General features: G+C 41.0%; 1 protein-coding gene across 8 annotated transcripts in view; it reads left to right on the top strand.

The window, feature by feature from the left end:
- zgc:165481 (uncharacterized protein LOC100073327 homolog) overlaps positions 1-18,743 on the top strand; it is a 50,824-nt gene that overhangs the window by 2,546 nt on the left and 29,535 nt on the right. For 5 of the 8 annotated variants that reach the window (XR_006314106.1, XM_043706835.1, XM_043706838.1 and 2 more), the window contains exon 2: positions 9,565-9,786. The exons of 2 other annotated variants lie outside the window; for them this stretch is intronic. The gene's annotated coding sequence lies outside the window, so the exon portion shown is untranslated. The remainder of the gene's footprint in view (positions 1-9,564; positions 9,787-18,743) is intronic. One more of the 8 variants, XM_043706836.1, reaches the window with a different exon arrangement.

Raw genomic sequence — 18,743 nt, 5'->3', positions numbered from 1 at the left:
TCTTGTCCCTGATTCACCTGTACCTCCACACATATCATCTATTGCATCCTCTGTACCCGATGTGGCCTCCTCTATATTGGGGAGACAGGCCGCCTACTTGCGGAGCGTTTCAGAGAACACCTCTGGGACACCCGGACCAACCAACCCAACCACCCTGTAGCTCAACATTTCAATTCCCCCTCCCACTCCACCAAGGATATGCAGGTCTTTGGACTCCTCCATCGTCAGACCACAGCGAAACGACGGTTGGAGGAAGAACGCCTCATCTTCCGGCTAGGAACCCTCCAACCACAAGGGATGAACTCGGATTTCACCAGTTTCCTCATTTCCCCTCCCCCCAGCCTGTCTCAGTCAAATCCATCAAATTCAGCACCGCCTCCCTAACCTGCAATCTTCTTCCCGACCTCTCCGCCCCCACCCCAATCTGTCCTATCACCCTCACCTTGACCTTTTTCCACCTATCACATTTCCGACGCCCCTCCCCCAAGTCCCTCCTCCCTATCTTTTATCTTAGCCTGCTGGACAAACTTTCCTCATTCCTGAAGAAGGGCTAATGCCCGAAACGTCGATTCTCCTGTTCCCTAGATGCTGCCTGACCTGCTGCGCTTCTCCAGCAACACATTTCCATCTCTGATCTCCAGCATCTGCAGACCTCATTTTCTCTTGTCCCTATGTCATTCTAGTGAATTATTACTATATCCTCTTCACTAGTTACATATCCTTTCAAAAGTCTCGGCCCCGAATTGGACAAATATATTTGTGCTGGGCCAAATATAATGTTTTATATTGGCTTAACTGCTTTTTCTGCTTTTTGCACTCTATGCCTCCATTTATAAAGCTTAGAATTCATGTATTTTGTTAACTGTTCTGCTAACTTGTCCTTGTCCTGTCACCTTCGGAGGTTTGTGCACAGGATTCTCAAAACCACTCTCCTCTTGCGTGTCCTTTAAAATTATATTATGTAGCATGTATTATCACTCCTTATTCTTCCTTCCAAAATGTGTCACCTCACTCCATTGCGTGGAATTTCTGCCATTTGCCAATGCACTCAACCAGCCTGTCTTGTCCTTTTGAAATCTATGCTGTCTCCTTCAGTGTTTTCCACACTTTATATCAACTGTGAATTTAAAATTGTGCCCTGTACTAGCAAATACAAGTGATTAATGTAGATCTAAAACTAGAGCAGTCATATAACTGAAGGGTGAGAACTCTGCTGCATATTTCGCTCCAGGACAAATTGCAACCGTTCACTGTATGCGTATTTTGTAACGCTGAACTAATTCAGAGCAGTAGGTTCGTTCAACTGGCTAGATAGCCAGCATGTGTTTAAAATTATACCAACAGCATAAAATTCAATTGCTGTTCTTTCTAAGTTGAACTTGTGATTTGCCTTCTCATACTAATCCTGAGAGTAAAGGATTGGCACACAACCACTGATAAAAACTGGCAAGAAACAGTTCAGAATAAAACAACAACTGTCAGTGAGCCAAAGACCTGCAGTCAGCACTCACAAATAAAACTAATTTGGTTAAAAAAAAACAAAGAATTGTGGATGCTAGAAATCAGAAATTATTAAAAAAGCTCAGCAGAACTGGCAGCATCTGTGGAAAGAAATCAGAGATAATGTTACAAGTCCAGTGACCCTTCTTCAGAACTGATAATTGGGTATTTTGCTAATTTGGTATTTTTGTTACTGTTACTTGGTGGATTCAATTTGCTAACATGTCAACATGTGTTACCTAATCAAAGGTTTTTTTGAAAGTTCATAGTTATTAAATAAAAACTGCACTGCCATCAGTTACCCTCCATGTTACCTCATCAAAATCTCAACCAAATTCATAAATATGATTTGCTCTTGAGCAGTCCTTCAAGAGCTGATATTGATAATCAGACATTTTTCATGGCAGTTTCACATCCATCCCAACAATCCTCTTCACTGAAATGGCCACAGAACAGACTTCTGAGAAAGTTATAGCTCATGGAATAACAGGGACAGAGGCAAAGTAGATGACTGAGGGACAGGAAGCAAAGTAATAGTCCAGGGGAATGTTTTCAGACTGGAAGAAGTTTGTAGTTGCCAACATTGGTATTAGGACCTTTTTTTTTCCAATTTGTAAAAATGATCTAGATCTTGACCTACAGAGAAGAAAATTCAAAGTTTGAGGCAGACAAAACATTTGGGAGAGCTGTCTTTCTGAGAGGAGGATGGTGTAGATCTTCAACATTCGCACAATGGTAGAGTGGGTAAGTAGGTGGCAAATAAAGTTCAATGCAAAGAAGAGTTAGGTGATACACTTTATACAAAGAACATGGAGGGACAGTATAAAATAAAGGGTATTATTCTAAAGAAAGACCTGGGTGTATTTGTACAAGTCACTTAAGGTGGCAGCACAGCTAGAGAAAGCTTTAATAATTCTTACAGTATTTTAGATTAAGCAATAGGGGTATTCAATCCAAAAGCAAGGTGACTATGCTGAACTTATGTAAAGGGGCTCCGAAAGCTGGCGGTTTCAAATGAACTTGTTGGACTATAACCCATTGTTGTGTGATTTTTAACTTTATCCACCCCAATCCAATACCAGCACCTCCACATCAGAACTTATATAAGTTAGATCTCAGCTGGAGGATTATGTACAGTTCTGGACACACACTATAGGAAGGATGTAAATGCATTGGAGACAGTGCATAAGAGATTTGTGAGAATAGTTCCAGAGATGACATACTTTAATTATGAGAAAAAAGAGAGAGAACTTGTGACTGTTTGCCCTGGAGATGAAAAGCCTGAGGAGAGATTTGATCATTTTCAAAATATGAAGGGCTTTGACAGAATAGGTAGGGAGAAACTGTTCTGGCTTTATGAAATGGTTAGAAAACCTAGGGAAGATTGATTTAAAGTGTGTTGCAAGGGAAGTAAATCAAGCTGAGAAAAGCCATTTTCATACAGCAAGTGGTTAGGGGTTGGAATGCATTGTCTGGAAGTGTAGTAAAGACAGGCTTAATTGAGATATTCAAGATGCATTAGATGGTTGTTTAAATAAAAACAATATGCAGAACTACAGGGAAAAGGAGGGAGATTGACCCTTAGTTAAATACTCATAGAGCTAGTGTAGACACAATGGGTCGACTGGTCTCCTTCTGCACTGATTCTGTTTTATGTCATGCCCCATTCCCATTAGCTACTCCAACCCATCCCAGATTTTTGCCTTCCCAAACCCCATTCCAAATTTCCTTCTCATCCCATTTTGAAAAAAGGTCACTGGACCTCAAACATTAACTCTGATTTCTCTCCACAACTGCTGCCAGACCTGCTGAGTTTCTCCAGCAATTTCTGTTTTTGTTTGTTTCATATCTCTAGCATCAAACTTTTTTTTGTTTCATTCCTTCTCATCATTTCCTCCTCTTTCTTGATTTTTCTCCCTTTAATTTTTTTAACATTACACACTGTGATCCAGTTATTCTTGCACTTTTGTTACTGCTTGAAATGAATACTGCTGTTGGTCTTGACTCACCATGGGCAATGCCAATAATAGATCAACTAGTTATAAGGACACATATATGACATAAAGTTAGCTGAGAAGCATGCATTTTAGTGTTGTTCATTTCCTTCCAGCTGTTCAAATTTCAAATGCTACTTAAATCTACCAAATTAGAACATAAAATGATAGTAAGATCGTAATAATACCAGTCTTATGTTTGCAACATAAAATTTCTTGAAACATCCTAATTTGCTGGATAAAAGCGTTAGACAACTTAAGATGTATACACCAACCAGAATATGACAGAAGTCCAAGAAATCTAGAAAAATAGCTCTTCTCTGTGTTGTGAGAGGACTAAGAGAGAAAATATCTTGACGACTTTCATATAACAGAAAAAAACTATATATCATTTCAAGAAGTTTGTAGCCCGAATATGAACTTGATGCCTTTAAAAGACAATGTTTGAACAACATAGAACTTCTAAAAATTTCACAGCCACTTTATCTCACAATAAGTTCCTGTAATAAAATATAAAGTCTGGTTTTGATATTGTGAAGATACTCAAAAACATGTAGAAGGCATTTTTCTCCAATAATGAAATCAAGAAATAAGATAGTAGAGAAAAAAGTTGTGGTAAGTTCAAAAAGCCATAAGTAACTTCATACTATCACAAGGGAGCAAGAAACTGAACTGTAAATTGCAGAATGAACAAGTGTAAAGGTTCTTGACTCCACACCTTATTTTATTGCCAACATGGTTTTAAGACTGTATTGCCCAAATAAACTATACTGTTCAATAAGTCTAATTTGATCAGATAAAAACAGAATAATTTGCTGACTTTCTATAAAATCTAACTTAAATGCTGATAAGGTTTTTGGAAACAGTGCCAGAAAATAAAGTTGTAATTGACTCATTATAATGTTACAATAAATTATAGATTGGTAGAAGGATTAGAAGGGACTTGAGGATGCATTTTTTTCACCCTAGTGGTGTCAAGTGTCTGGAATTCACTGCCCAGTTTGGGGTTAATGTGGACAGACTTAACTCATTTAAAGGGAACCAGGATTAACACCTCAAACTTTGTAATCTGCAAGGCTACAGACCTGGTGCTGGCAAATAGGATTAGAATGGGTAGCTAGTTTAAATACCCAGCAGATACAACTGTTTTATCCCATGCCATAATATTTCTGTGGTTAAGTTCCTTACATAGCTATTATTGAAGTGTGGAGCTGGTTTGGAAATGGAGACAGGATACACTGAAGTGACTGTATTATGACCTGTGGCAACATCTTCTGCAATATGTGTTTTAATTGTTTGGAACAATTATTTCATTTGCATTTACTGCATTATCTGATCAAGGACATGATAGCTTTAGGGGACAGAGCCATTTATTACTTGTTATTTGCCTTTTACAATAGCTGACACTCAGCATAGGATGTTCTTTGCACCAGATAAATAACGTCAGATAATGTTGTTCTGAGGTCATGTAAAAGTGCAATGTGGAAGTTCAAGCCCACTACAGCATGAACAGATTAACTAATTATTGATCACATTGTTGTCAGTGGGATTGTCCTGTGCATAGATAGACCAGTTTGCCTTGAACAACAGTGACTAGCCTCCAAAAATAATCAATCAGTTGTGAAGTGCTTTGGAATGTCATGCAACTTAAATCAAAACTTTTCTTCCCTTTTACCACAGCAAGAGCACTCTGTGCCAGGACAGCATTACCAGTCATAGAGATGTACAGCACGGAAACAGACCCTTCGGTCCAACCCATCAATGCTGACCAGATATCCCAACCTAATCTAGTCCCACCTGCCAGAACCTGCCCATATCCCTCCAAACCCTTTGTATTCACATACCCATCCAAATGCCTCTTAAATGTTGCACTTGTACTAGCCTCAATCCTTTTATGTTTATGGTCGATGAGCTAACACTCACCCTAAAACGATAGCTGGAAGATCTTCAATAGATAGTTAGGGTAAAATGTTTCATGTTGATATCTGTCTACTGCTCTTTTATTTTATTGATAGTTTGATATAGAGTCGTAGAGATGTACAGCATGGAAACAGACCCTTCGGTCCAACCTGTCCACACCTACCAGCTATCCCAACCCAATCTAGTCCCACCTGCGAGCACCTGGCCCATATCCGTCCAAACCCTTCCTATTCATATACCCATCCAAATGCCTTTTAAATGTTGCAATTGTACAAGCCTCCACCACTTCCTCTGGCTGCTCATTCCATACACGTATCACCCTCTGCGTGAAAAGGTTGCCCCTTAGGTCTCTTTTCAATTTTTCCCCTCTCACCTTAAACCTATGCCCTCTAGTTCTGGACTCCCCCAACCCAGGGAAAAGACTTTGTCTATTTATCCTATCCATGCCCCTCATAATTTTCTAAACCTCTATAAGGTTACTCCTCAGCCTCCGACACTCCAGGGAACACAGCCCCAGCCTGTTCAGCCTCTCCCTGGCAACATCCTTATAAATCTTTTCTGAACCCTTTCAAATTTCACAACATCTTTCCGATAGGAAGGAGACCAGAATTGCACGCAATATTCCAACAGTGGCCTAACCAATGTCCTGTACAGCCGCAACATGACCTCCCAACTCCTGTACTCAATACTCTGACCGATAAAGAAACACATACCAAATGCCTTCTTCACTATCCTACCTACCTGTAATTCCACTTTCAAGGACCTATGAACCTGCACTCTGAGGTCTCTTTGTTCAGCAACACTCCCTAGGACCTTACCATTAAGGTGTATAAGTCCTGATAAGATTTGCTTTCCCAAAATGCAGCACCTCGCATTTACCTGACTTAAACTCCATCTGCCACTTCTCAGCCCATTGGTTCATCTGATCAAGAACCTGTTGTAATCTGAGGTAACCTTCTTCGCTGTCCACTACACCTCCAATTTTGTGTCGTATGCAAACTTACTAACTCTACCTCTTATGCTCACATCCAAATCATTTATTTAAATGACGAAAAGTAGAGGACACAGCACCGATCCTTGTGGCACTCCACTGGTCACAGGCCTCCAGTCTGAAAAACAACCCTCCACCACTACCCTCTGTCTTCTACCTTTGAGCCAGTTCTGTATCCAATTGGCTAGTTCTCCTGGGTAACCTTATCGATCATCTTACTGAAGTCTAGAAAGAACACATCTATCACTCTGCCCTCATCAATCCTCTTTGTTATTTCTTCAAAAAAAAATCAATCAAGTTTATGAGATATGACTTTCCACACACAAAACCATGTTGACTTTCCCTAATCAGTCCTTGCCTTTCCAAATACACGTACGTCTTGTCCCTCAGGATTCCCTCCAACAACTTGCTCACCACTGACATCAGGCTCACTGGTCTACAGTTCTCTGGGTTGTCCTTACCACCTTTCTTAAACAGTGGCACCACATTAGCCAACCTCCAGTCTTCCAACACCTCACCTGTGACTATCAATGATACAAATATCTCAGCAATAGGCCCAGCTATCACTTCCCTAGCTTCCCACAGAGTTCTAGGATACACCTGATCAAGTCCTGGGGATTTATCCACCTTTATGCGTTTGAAGTCATCCAGCACTTCCTCCTCTGTAATATGGACATTTTTCAAGATGTCACCATCTATTGCCCTACATTCAATATCTTCCGTGTCCTTTTCCACAGATGCAAAATACTTGTTTAGTATCTCCCCCGTTTTCTGCGGCTCCACACAAAGGCTGTCTTGCTGATCTTTGAGGGTCCCTATTCTCTCCCTAGTTACCCTTTTGTCCTTGTAAAAACGCTTTAGATTCTCCTTAATTCTATTTGTCAAAGCTATCTCATGTCCCCTTTTTGCCCTCCTGATTTTCCTCTTAAGTGTACTCCTAATTGCTATGATATCCCAGTCCCATGTTCCTAACCATACCTTTTTACTTTATAAGGATTCACTCGATTTATCCTGTCTCTTCCTGACAGAGGCTTCCTTCTTTTTCTTTGATCATCCAGCATTCCCTATACCTACCAGCCTTTCCTTTCACCCTAACAGGAATATACTTTCTCTGGATTCTCGTTATCTCATTTCTTCTTCCCATTTTCCAGCCATTCCTTTACCTGCGAACATCTGTCCCCAATCAGCTTTTGAAAGTTCTTGCCTAATACTGTCAAAACTGGCCTTTCTCCAATTTAGAACTCCAACTTTTAGATCTGATCTATCCTTTTCCATCACTATTTTAAATCTAATAGAATTATGGTTGCTGGCCCAAAGTGCTCCCCCACTGACACCTCAGTCATCTGCCCTGCCTTATTTCCCAAATATTCCACCGAAATAACTTCCCTGGATGTATTTCTGGGAATATCCTCCCTCAGCACAGCTGTAATGCTATCCCTTATCAAAAACGCCACTCCCCATCCTCCCTTGCCTCCCTTTCTATCCTTCCAGTAGCATTTGTATCCTGGAACATTAAGCTGCCAGTCCTGCCCATCCCTGAGCCATGTTTCTGTAGTTGCTATGATATCCCAGTCCCATGTTCCTAACCATGCCCTGAGTTCATCTGCCTTCCCTGTTAGGCCCGTTGCATTGAAATAATATCTTCTAATGTGTGTTTATGCTTTTTTTTCACATTGCCTCATTGCATTTCCAACCATTGTTTAAATTCACCAGAGAAATCTACTTGTTCTTGCCATCACCAATGTTGCAAATGACTGTAATGGGGAGAATGATCACCACACAAACTTTCAGAAGAAAAGAACTAGTTTCACACTAATGACACATTCCCCATCATTTTCTGCAGCAGTATTCCTGTGTTAATAGAGTTAGATAGAGACAGATTTAACATTTCAAACATAGACATGTGTAAGGCACTGTGGAAATTCAATGGCAGGGTTGTATTCAGATACAATTTGTAAACTCTTGGCCAAGCAGATCCCTTACAACGCCACTAACAACAAGCTAAAGGACCTACTATGGTTCAAAGTGGAGAAGTGCAGCAGCAGACTGACCTATACATGAGGCCGACCTGGTGAAATAACACAGATATATATATCTGTAATAGCATGCTGCAGACTGATCTAGACAAACCTACAACCAGCATATCGGATCAGAACTCTGTAGCGTGGCCACATCCAGATGGTAGTAGACAATTAAACCATGAAAAAGAAGAGGACGCTCAATAAACATTGAAAGCAGAGCCTAGTATCTTAGTGCAAAAAGCATGACTGAAGTGTTTACTACCATTTTCAGCCAGAATATCTTTTTATTCATTCATTGGATATGGATGTTGCTCTGCTCTGCCAGCATTTATCACCCGTCATGTATTGCCCTTGAGAAGGTGATGGGGAGCTGCTTTCATCACCCACTGCAGTCCATGTGCTGTAGCTACTGTTAAGATCTCAGATGATGTTATTACCAGACAAGTCAGATCCCAGTCAGAAACCGAGCTTGATATATTATATTTTGATTTGTTTTGGCTTAAACAAAGTGGTCTTTCAATGAAACATAAACATAGGATTCTGTAGATTTTGCTTTAACAATAAAGCAGAAGTTTACCATGAATGAAATGAAGATAAAACAGAATAAACCAAATCATCTACTTATAAAATAAATAAAGTTTTAAAAATATCCAGTAAAAGTATAATCATAATAATCCCAAATCAATCCTTTACCATTTAAAAAGAACAAAAGCAGCTTTTGAAAAGTACCCAAAACACAGCCCTGGTGTAAGTCATTTGTGATTTTAACTCTTAGGTTGGAACTGCAGATAGTATTTTCCAGAAGTTATCATACATCTGTTTAAATGTACTCAGCTTTAAATAACTTCTTCAGGGTTTATCCCAGCATTTCTGGTCTGGAATAAATACTAATTCTTCATTCTAATATAACATAGTTAATTTGCTTTCTCAGGAGCACTTTTCTACAAAAATATCTTATTTCAAGGACTTCCCAGACCGACCCCATCCAAAGTTTTTTAAAAAATTGAAACTAACAGTTTTCTTTCTCAACTATGGGAATTTTCCTTAAATATTAAAACACGTTCTGGGAGGTCTTAATGTCATTTAGCGAAGCCAGAAATATGGACTGTCTAATAGGGACCTTTTCCGATACTTTCAGATAAGCGATTATATACAGAGGAAGACCACGCTCCTGGCTCAGCCTTACAAGTCAGATGTGGAGAAAAGAGTGCGCCGATGTACAGACGCGCTTTTGGTTAGTACTTTGTATCATTTACCGAAGGGACTTGCCTTTGAGGACATGGATAGACTCTGTAGGACCTGGAATCAAGAGCTAGGAGAGGATATTTCATTGGACGTATGGGAAGATATACAGGAAAATGTAAGTAAAATTTCAAAATGTAACAAAGCGCAGGCCATGCAACTGAAGATTTTACACAGGGCTCATGTGCCGCCAGAGAGGCAAGCTAAGTTCAAGAGGGGAGTGTCTCCAGGGTGTCCCAAATGTAAATTTAATACATGCACTCTTACACGCTGCTTTTGGTCATGTTGTAAGATCCAGAGGTACCAGAGTGCCATATTAAGGGAGCTGAAGGAAATCCTGGGAATTGAGGTCGAAGTGAACTCGGTATTTCTTCTTCTAGTGTTGCCAAATTTGCCCTCTATGGGGGAAACACAGGACGAGACTGTGTAACATTCTTATCCACTGTGCGAGGAAGAACATTTTAATGGATTGAACGTTGGAAAACCCCTCAGGTCTGATGGGGTGGCGGAGGCTGGTAGTGGAGCATCTCCTCCAAGGCTATCTCACAAATATGGTGCACCCCAGAACAGAGCTGTTTTATAAGACTTGGTGGCACTTTTAAAATTATATTGATGCTGACTTATCAGCAATATTAATTAGGGTCATGATATAGCCATGGGAATCAGTCTGGGTGCCCTTAGGACCCTGGAAGGGGAAGGCTGGGGGAAAAGAATACGGGTACTATAGCTGGTGCTCCCAAGGATGGGAGCCTCAGTGGAGGTGTGGTGAGTGAAATAGAATAAAGTAATGCGATATAATTTAATTTAAGTTAATTTTAATTCAGTTTAATTTAATTTTTGTTTGTAGTTTAGTTTAAGTGAAGTAGATACATTTGTCCTGGTACAATAGTAGGTAGTTAATTATTAATTGTATATTAATATATATATATATGACAATGTTGTACTGCCTCTATCTTTCTGTATTTTGGTATTTGTTTGTATATAGATGTTCTGTAAAAGATTTGAAAAAGTTGCTAATAAAAATATTTATAAAATAAATAATTTCCAGAGCTCTCTAACAAACCTTGAGGTTATTACAATTGCTATTTTTTATCATGTTGGATTGCAAAACAATGTGGACAATAGTTTGTCCTTAAAGGGAATTATTTCATGGATTAAGGGCAGTAATGACTTGCTCAGATCCCATGAATGAATAAGGAAAAATTGTGAACTCATCAGTTTCTTTACATTCTCGTGCCTATTTTTGTTCTAGGAAAGTGAAATTTAAAGTAATCGGTTGCAGGAAATCTGTATGCTTAATGAATGTGATGTTGAAAGTGTGACATGTGACAGATCAAACAGGAACTGAATTTAACAATTTCATATATATGAGTCATAGAGACGTACAGCATGGAAACAGACCCGTCGGTCCAACCCGTCCATGCCGACCAGATATCCCAACCCAATCTAGTCCCACCTGCCAGCACCCAGCCCTTATCCCTCCAAACCCTTCCTATTCATATACCCATCCAAATGCCTCTTAAATGTTGCAATTGTACCAGCCTCCACCACATCCTCTGGCAGCTCATTCCATACACTTACCACCCTCTGCGTGAAAAAGTTGCCTCTCATGTCTCTTTTATATCTTTTCCCTCTCACCCTAAACCTATGCCCTCTAGTTCTGGACTCGCCGACCCCAGGGAAAAGACTTTGTCTATTTATCCTATCCATGCCCCTCAATTTTGTAAACCTCTATAAGGTCACCCCTCAGCCTCTGACACTCCAGGGAAAACAGCCCCAGCCTGTTCAGCCTCTCCAACCCTGGCAACATCCTTGTAAATCTTTTCTGAACCCTTTCAAGTTTCACAACATCTTTCCGATAGGAAGGAGACAAGAATTGCATGCTATATTCCAACAGTGGCCTAACCAATGTCCTGTAGAGCCGCAACATGACCTCTCAACTCCTGTACTCAATACTCTGATTAATAAAGGAAAGCATACCAAACACATTCTTCACTATCCTATCTACCTGCGACTCCACTTTCAAGGAGCTATGAACCTGCACTCCAAGGTCTCTTTGGAGAAAGTGAGGACTGCAGATGCTGGAGTCCAGAGTTGAAAAGTGTGGTGCTGGAAAAGCGCAGCAGGCCAGGCAGCATCGCTGAATCCGGGGGTTGGGACTGAGATAAGGTGGGGGGGAGGGGAAATGAGGAAGCTGGAGAAATCTACATTCATCCCGTGTGGTTGGAGGGTTCCGAGGCGGAAGATGAGGCGCTCTTCTTCCAGGCGTCATGTGACATAGCAATGGAGGAGGCCAAGGACCTGCAAGTTAGGACATTTCTCAACTCCAACTCAACCTGCCAACCGCGGAGTGGGAGGTGAAGTTAAAGTGTTCAGCCACAGGGCGGTTGGCAGGTTGAGTTGGAGTTGAGAAATGTCCTAACTTGTTAGACCTGCTACAATTTAAAGGGTCTTATTAATCCACATGTTCATTGGAGGGAGGTTGGAATAGGGTACACTCCAATGTATTAATTGGCTTTTATTCATTCATGGGAAGGGGCATTTCTGGCTAAGCCAGCATTTATTGCCCATTCGACATTGCCCTTGAGAAGGTGGTGGTGTGCTGCCTTCTTGAAACACTGCAGTCCTTGGAATGTCGGCAGGCCAACGGTGCTGTGTGATCATTTCATGTCCTTGTCATTAACATAACAACAAATATTGACTTTCTACCTCCAATGTTTTGGAACAAAAGCCACAAATCAACATATATCAGATTTCAAGTGGAAAGAAACAGAGCAATTAGATTAATTTCCTTTTTGTGTAGCTTAGAAATTTGAGACTGTTATTGGTAAATAGAGGGTATGTTGTATATTAAATTGCAAAGTGGGCAGTGGCTGATAATCTATAGGAATGTATATTGATGCAATTTCAGTGAATGTAGCAATACTCAAACAAAAATTTAGGAAATCCTAACTCCCACCTCTCAGTAATCTTTGTTTGAGCAAATGTAGAAAATCTGAGTTTCTGCATTGCAACAGTACAAATCTTTCCCTCAGCGTTCAAAATTTAAATGCTTACTATATTGTTGTTAGGCATGTGACCTGTTGGGCCAGTATGTCAAAATGATTGTAGATTTATGAGCTATGTACTTTAAATTTTTGATTTTGTTTCTGAACTAGAGTTGCTATGTTTTTCCTTACATTGGATAGGTTTAAAGGGAGGCACAATTTGCTTTTTTCCCCTTCATCCTTCCCCTTTCTAAACAGAATCATGCTCCTTTACTCTATCCAAATCATACTTGTCCTCTCTCAGCATCTTGTTGCCTCTGCTATTGCTATTGGATAGTTAGCTGTCTCATGCTGCTGTCAAGTCAAAAGGCCATTATGCCAATTGCATAAATGAGTCATGCGATATGTGAATTTCAGTGCTGATGTGATGCCAGGTATGCAAGACATATGTCCCAAAAACTGGTCCATATCAAACAGCACATTCCTTTGGCTGTATCTTTTTCCCACAGCAATTACTTAGGATTTGGAATGGCCTGCCTGGCAATCTGGTGGAGACAAGTTCAATTAGAGATAATTATTTGGATAGAAATAGTGTCCAAGGATGTAGGGAGAAAGGGTGAGATTGGCATTAGGTAATGATACTTGTTTGAAGAGTTGGTGCAGGTATGATGGGCCAAATAGCCTCCTTCTGCATTGAATCAATTCTGTTGTTTAATGACACTCTGCAGAAACTACCTTGAGAGATTCAACTGTAATCTAATGATATAAATTACAACCTCAGGCCTAGTCATTTTTGTCTGACATTTGGATTATATTTTTCAGTCAGATCTGCAATATTAAGCTAGAAACAAAAATGAACATTCAAATTTAAAGTAAAAACATTGCAAATTAAATTGGTAAATTCAAAATACAGCTACAATAGAGAAAGCTGGACCCAGAAGTAGAAGTCCTGTTCAGAACTGATTGGAAATTTAAAGGATGAAATAAAATGCACATAACTAATTTGAACAAAGGGTTTCAGGCTTGAACAAACAGCTTGCCAACCCCAGGTTCCCTGAAAGGAAAGGACAGAAAATAATAAAAATGAGGATGTCAGACCCTAAATTGGCAGGGAATAGATAATATGGGAGGGGCTTGGGAATGTACCTTATTTGGAGGTGGAATGAGCAGAGGAGCAAGGAAGCTAGCATAAATGGCTAGAAGTAACTCAAGGTGCTGAAACCTCTTGGTCACACTGGTAGAACCTAGCAATTTGTGCAAAGAAAGCAACTAGATTGAAGAAGTAAAAGGCAAACTTAATAGATCCAGACTGATATGTCCTCAAACTGGATATATGATGCCAGAGAGATACTTTAATGCAGTTTAAATCCTGAAGAAGCAGGAAGAAAGCAGTATGTTCCAGTGCAGGAAACAGGGTCTTCAACTCCAGAATATTTTTGCAATGACAGGAGGATAACAATATCATCAGAGCTGTCACAGTAATCGCTCTTCATATTACATACAGTCTCCACATGTGTAGCACTCCTACATTCATTAACCTGTGTTTCATTCAGTAATCTTGTAAATACATTCTGTTTTGTTTAAAACTAAGTGGCTTGACCAGCTGCATCTCTCCTGAAATATCTGTGTTCCACCTGCTTAAAACAATTAGCAAAATTAGGGTCTGGGCTACGTTTTTGAAATGTTTTCAGGGGGTCTGGCTTGGTCCATAACACCAATGCTAGGATCTCAATTATTTATAATCTATAATAATGACCTGGAGGAAAGTTTGTTGCATCTAAACTGTTTATGATACAAAAATAAGCAAGAGGTCATATTATGATGAGGACATAAGGAATCAGCAAGACAATATAGATATGTTGAGTGGTGGTCAAAACCTTGGCAGATGACCATAAGACATAGGAGCCGAATTGGGCCATTTGGCCCATCAAGTCTGCTCTGCCATTCAATCATGGCTGATATGCTTTTCTCAACCCAGTTCTCCTGCCTTCTTCCCAGAATCCTTGATCCCCTTATTAATCAAGAACCTAGCTATCACTGTCTTTTTTTATAATAAATATGTTTATTAAAAGCTTTTTCAAATCTTTTACAAAACTATATATAAAACAATACCATACAAAAAGATAGAGGTAGTACAACAATATCATATCACAATACTATTAATGATAAACTACCTACTATTCTACCAGAACAATTGTATCTACTAAATTACAATCAAATTAAATAAAAATTAAGCTGAATTCAAATGTGCTTAAATTAAATTATATCACATTATTTTATTCTATTTCGCTCACCACACCTCCACTAAAGCTCCCACCCCTGAGGGCAACAGTCATTGTACCCATATTGTTTTCCCCAGCTACCCCCTCCCAGGCTCCATGGGCACCCAAACTGATTGTCATGGCTATTTATCATGACCCTAATTAATACTGCCAATAAGTCTGCATCAATATAATTTAGAAAGGGCCATTCTTATAAAACTGCTCCATTCAATGGTGAGGTATTTGTGAGGTAGTTTTGCGGGAGATACTCCACCACCAGCCTCGCCACCTCATCAGACCTAGGGGATTTTCAAACCTCCAATTCATTAAAATGTTCTTCCTCGCACAGTGGATAAGAGTGTTACACAGTCTCTTCCTGTGTTTCCCCCATAGAGGGCAAATTTGGCAACCCCAGAAGAAGAAATACTGGTCCACTTTGGCTTCAATTCCCAGGATTTCCTTCAGCTCCCTTAGTATGGCACTCCAGAATCTCCGGATCTTGTAACATGACCAAAAGCAGCGTGTAAGAGTGCTATACTAATTTTACATTTGGGACACCCTGGAGACACTCTTCTCTTGAACTTAACTAACCTCTCTGGCGCCACATGAGCCTTGTGTAAAATCTTCAAACGCATGGCCTGCGCTTTGTTACATATTGAGATTTTCTTTACATTTTCCTGTATATCTTCCCATGTTTCCAATGAAATATCCTTTCCTAGTTCCCGATTCCAAGTCCTACAGAGTCTCTCCACATCTAAGGCACGCCCTTCCTGTAAATGATACTACTTACTAACTGAAAGAGCGCCCATGCACCGGACACTCTTTTCTCCACATCTGACCCGTAAAGCTGAGCCAGGAGCGTGGTCTTCCTCTGTATATAATCGCTTATCTGAAAGTACCAGAAACGGTCCCTATTAGACAACCTATATCTCTGACTTAGTTCGCTAAATGTTGGTGGTGGAGGAGGCCCAGGACCTGCATGTCCTTGGCAGAGTGGGAGGGAGAGTTGAAATATTGGGCCACAGGGTGGTGGGGTTGATTGGTGCGGGTGTCCCGGAGATGTTCCTTTCGAATAAATCTCCCAAACAAGAGATTCTCTTATTCTCCCGTAGCTTAAAGGCAGAGTCCTTGGGCTCCATCCAATGGGGTAAACGGCAAGGTCTTAAGCTAATTGCCCTTGTCTTGCCTCATTATCCTCCAGGCTTTCACAGTATTTAAAATGATTGGGCTCTTTCACTCCATGAATAATAGATTTACCAAGGGACATTGCAACTGCAAGGCTTCACCATCAAGCCAATCGACTCCGAAACACCCCGTACCCAGTCACCCACATATGCTAATAGGATTCTTATTTGATATCTCTTCAAGTCTGGAAGGTCCACCTTCTCCCTCACCCTGCAGGAGCTCCAATTTAGTAAATTTAATTAGGGGTCGCCTGCGACACCAAATAAAGGACCCTAGCCAACCATTGAGCCTTCATAACAGTCGTCTGGGTAGCAACAACGGGAGCATTCTCATGGGGTACAACAGGCAAGGAAGAACATTCATTTTCAATCAGGGCTAGTCTGTCTAACCATGATAACGGTAATCCCTCCCACCACTGCAAAGCCTGCTTTAGCCTCTCCAGTAATTGTACATAGTTAACTTTATACAGCTGGTGGAAGGCAGGGGTAATAAAAATTCCCAAATATAAAAAACCTTTTGACGACCATTAATTGAGAACTGCATTTCATCCTTTAGTTCAGGCATCTCCACTAATCCGTTAGATGAAAACAAGGACTGCAGATGCTGGAAACCAGAGTCTGGATTAGAATGGTGCTGGAAAAGCACAGCAGGTGAGGCAGCATCCGAGGAGCAGGAAAATTGACGTTTCGGGCAAAAGCCCTTCATCAGGAATAGAGGCAGGGTGCCTGCAGAGTGGAGAGATAAATGAGAGGGAGTGGGGGTGGGGAGAAAGTAGCATAGAGTACAATAGGTGAATGGGGGTGTGGATGAAGATGAGATATTGGTGGAAGTGCAGGTGAAACTTTGATGGATGTGGAAGGCTCCTTTGGGGCCTTGCATGGAGGTGAGGGAGGAGGTGTGGGCACAGGTTTTGCAATTCCTGCGGTGGCAGGGGAGGGTGCCAGGGAGGGTGAGTTGTTGGGGGGCGTGGACCTGAACAGGTACTCATGGAGGGAAGTAGAAATGGGTCAGGAGGGAAACATATCCCTGGTGGTGAAGTCCACTAATCCACCCACTGGCATGGCTTCCGATTTTGAGAGGTTGATCCTGTATCCCAAAAAAACTGCCAATTAAATTAATTTTTTGAATCAATCAAGGAACAGACTCCTCTCGATTGGCCAAGAACAAAAGGACATTATCAGCATATAGGGTGATCTTATGCTCCCCTATTTCCACCCTTGGCGCCACTATTTCAGGATCCCTAACGGCTAACGGCTCAATTGCCATGGTAAGTAATAGCAGTGAAGGAGGACACCCCTGTCGACTACCTCTCCCAATACTAAAGTTATCCAACTTAGTGCCGTTCTATCACTGTCTTAAGTATACTCAATAAGTTGGCTTCTGCACCCTTCTGTAGTAATGAGTTCCACAGATATGGAGGAGGTGATGGCCTTGGGTATTATTGCTAGCCTATTAATCCAGAAACGCAGGTAATTTATGGGGACCCAGATTCAAATTCCACCAGGACAGATAGTAGAAATTTAATTCAATAAAAATCTGGAATTAAGAGTCTAATGTTGACCATGAAACTGTTGCGGATTGTCATGAACCAATACTCTTCAGGGAAGGAAATAGCCTGTCCTTCCTGGCCTGGTCTAAATGTGACTCTCCACCCACTGTATGTAATGTGGTGGACTCTTAACTGACCTCTGGGTGGGGATGGACAGTAATTGCTGGCCTAGCCAGCAATGCCCATATCTTCTGAATGAATAAACAGGCATGTTACATTAGCCATTTTCCAATCCTCTGGGACTCTTCCTGACTCCAGTGATTCCTGAAAGATCACCACCATTGCCTTCATAGATTCCTTAGCTATCTCCTTTAGAATCCTGGGGTGTAATCCATATGGATTTATCCATCTACAGATCCTTTTCTTTTGTGATAGCCACAACACTCACTTCTACCGCTGATTCTTTTGAAGTTCTGGTATTTTCCACTGTGAAGACGGATATAAAATATCTATTTAGTCCCTCCGCCATTTCTTTGTTCCCCACTCTTATGCTTCCAGCCTCATTTTCCAGCAATTCAATATCCATGCTTATCTAATTCTTGGTACATAACGGCCTGGTACGGCAACTACATAGAACATAGAACAATACAGCACAGAACAGGCCCTTCGGCCCACGATGTTGTGCCGAACATTTGTCCTAGCTTAAGCATCCATCTATGTACCTATCCAATTACCACTTAAAGTTCGCCAATGATTCTGACTCTGCCACTCCACAGGCAGCACATTCCATGCCCCCACCACTCTCTGGGTAAAGAACCTACCCCTGACATCTCCCCTATGCCTTCCACCCTTCACCTTAAATTTATGTCCCCTTTGTTAAGACGGACCCGCGGGGTCCCGTCTTTGCGTGTTCTTTCGGAAGGAGAGACTCACACTGGCAACTATGGTTAGACGCAGACAGCCGTTTATTCACAGAATCTTAACTGGTACAACGAATCTACAAGCATGCATTCGTTGGAGAAGGCGTTCTCCCTTCTCGTTCAAATTTGACACAATTATACTTAGCGCTGCCTGGAATCCCCGGTCAGTTCGCCTTCCCCATTGGTCCATTCATCTGCGCGCGCTGGGGATCCATCCTCCTATTGGCCGCATC

Source organism: Chiloscyllium plagiosum, chromosome 17, assembly GCF_004010195.1.
Source record: "Chiloscyllium plagiosum isolate BGI_BamShark_2017 chromosome 17, ASM401019v2, whole genome shotgun sequence".
Lineage (NCBI taxonomy): Eukaryota > Metazoa > Chordata > Chondrichthyes > Orectolobiformes > Hemiscylliidae > Chiloscyllium > Chiloscyllium plagiosum.
This window is presented reverse-complemented; position numbering and strand designations above follow the sequence as displayed.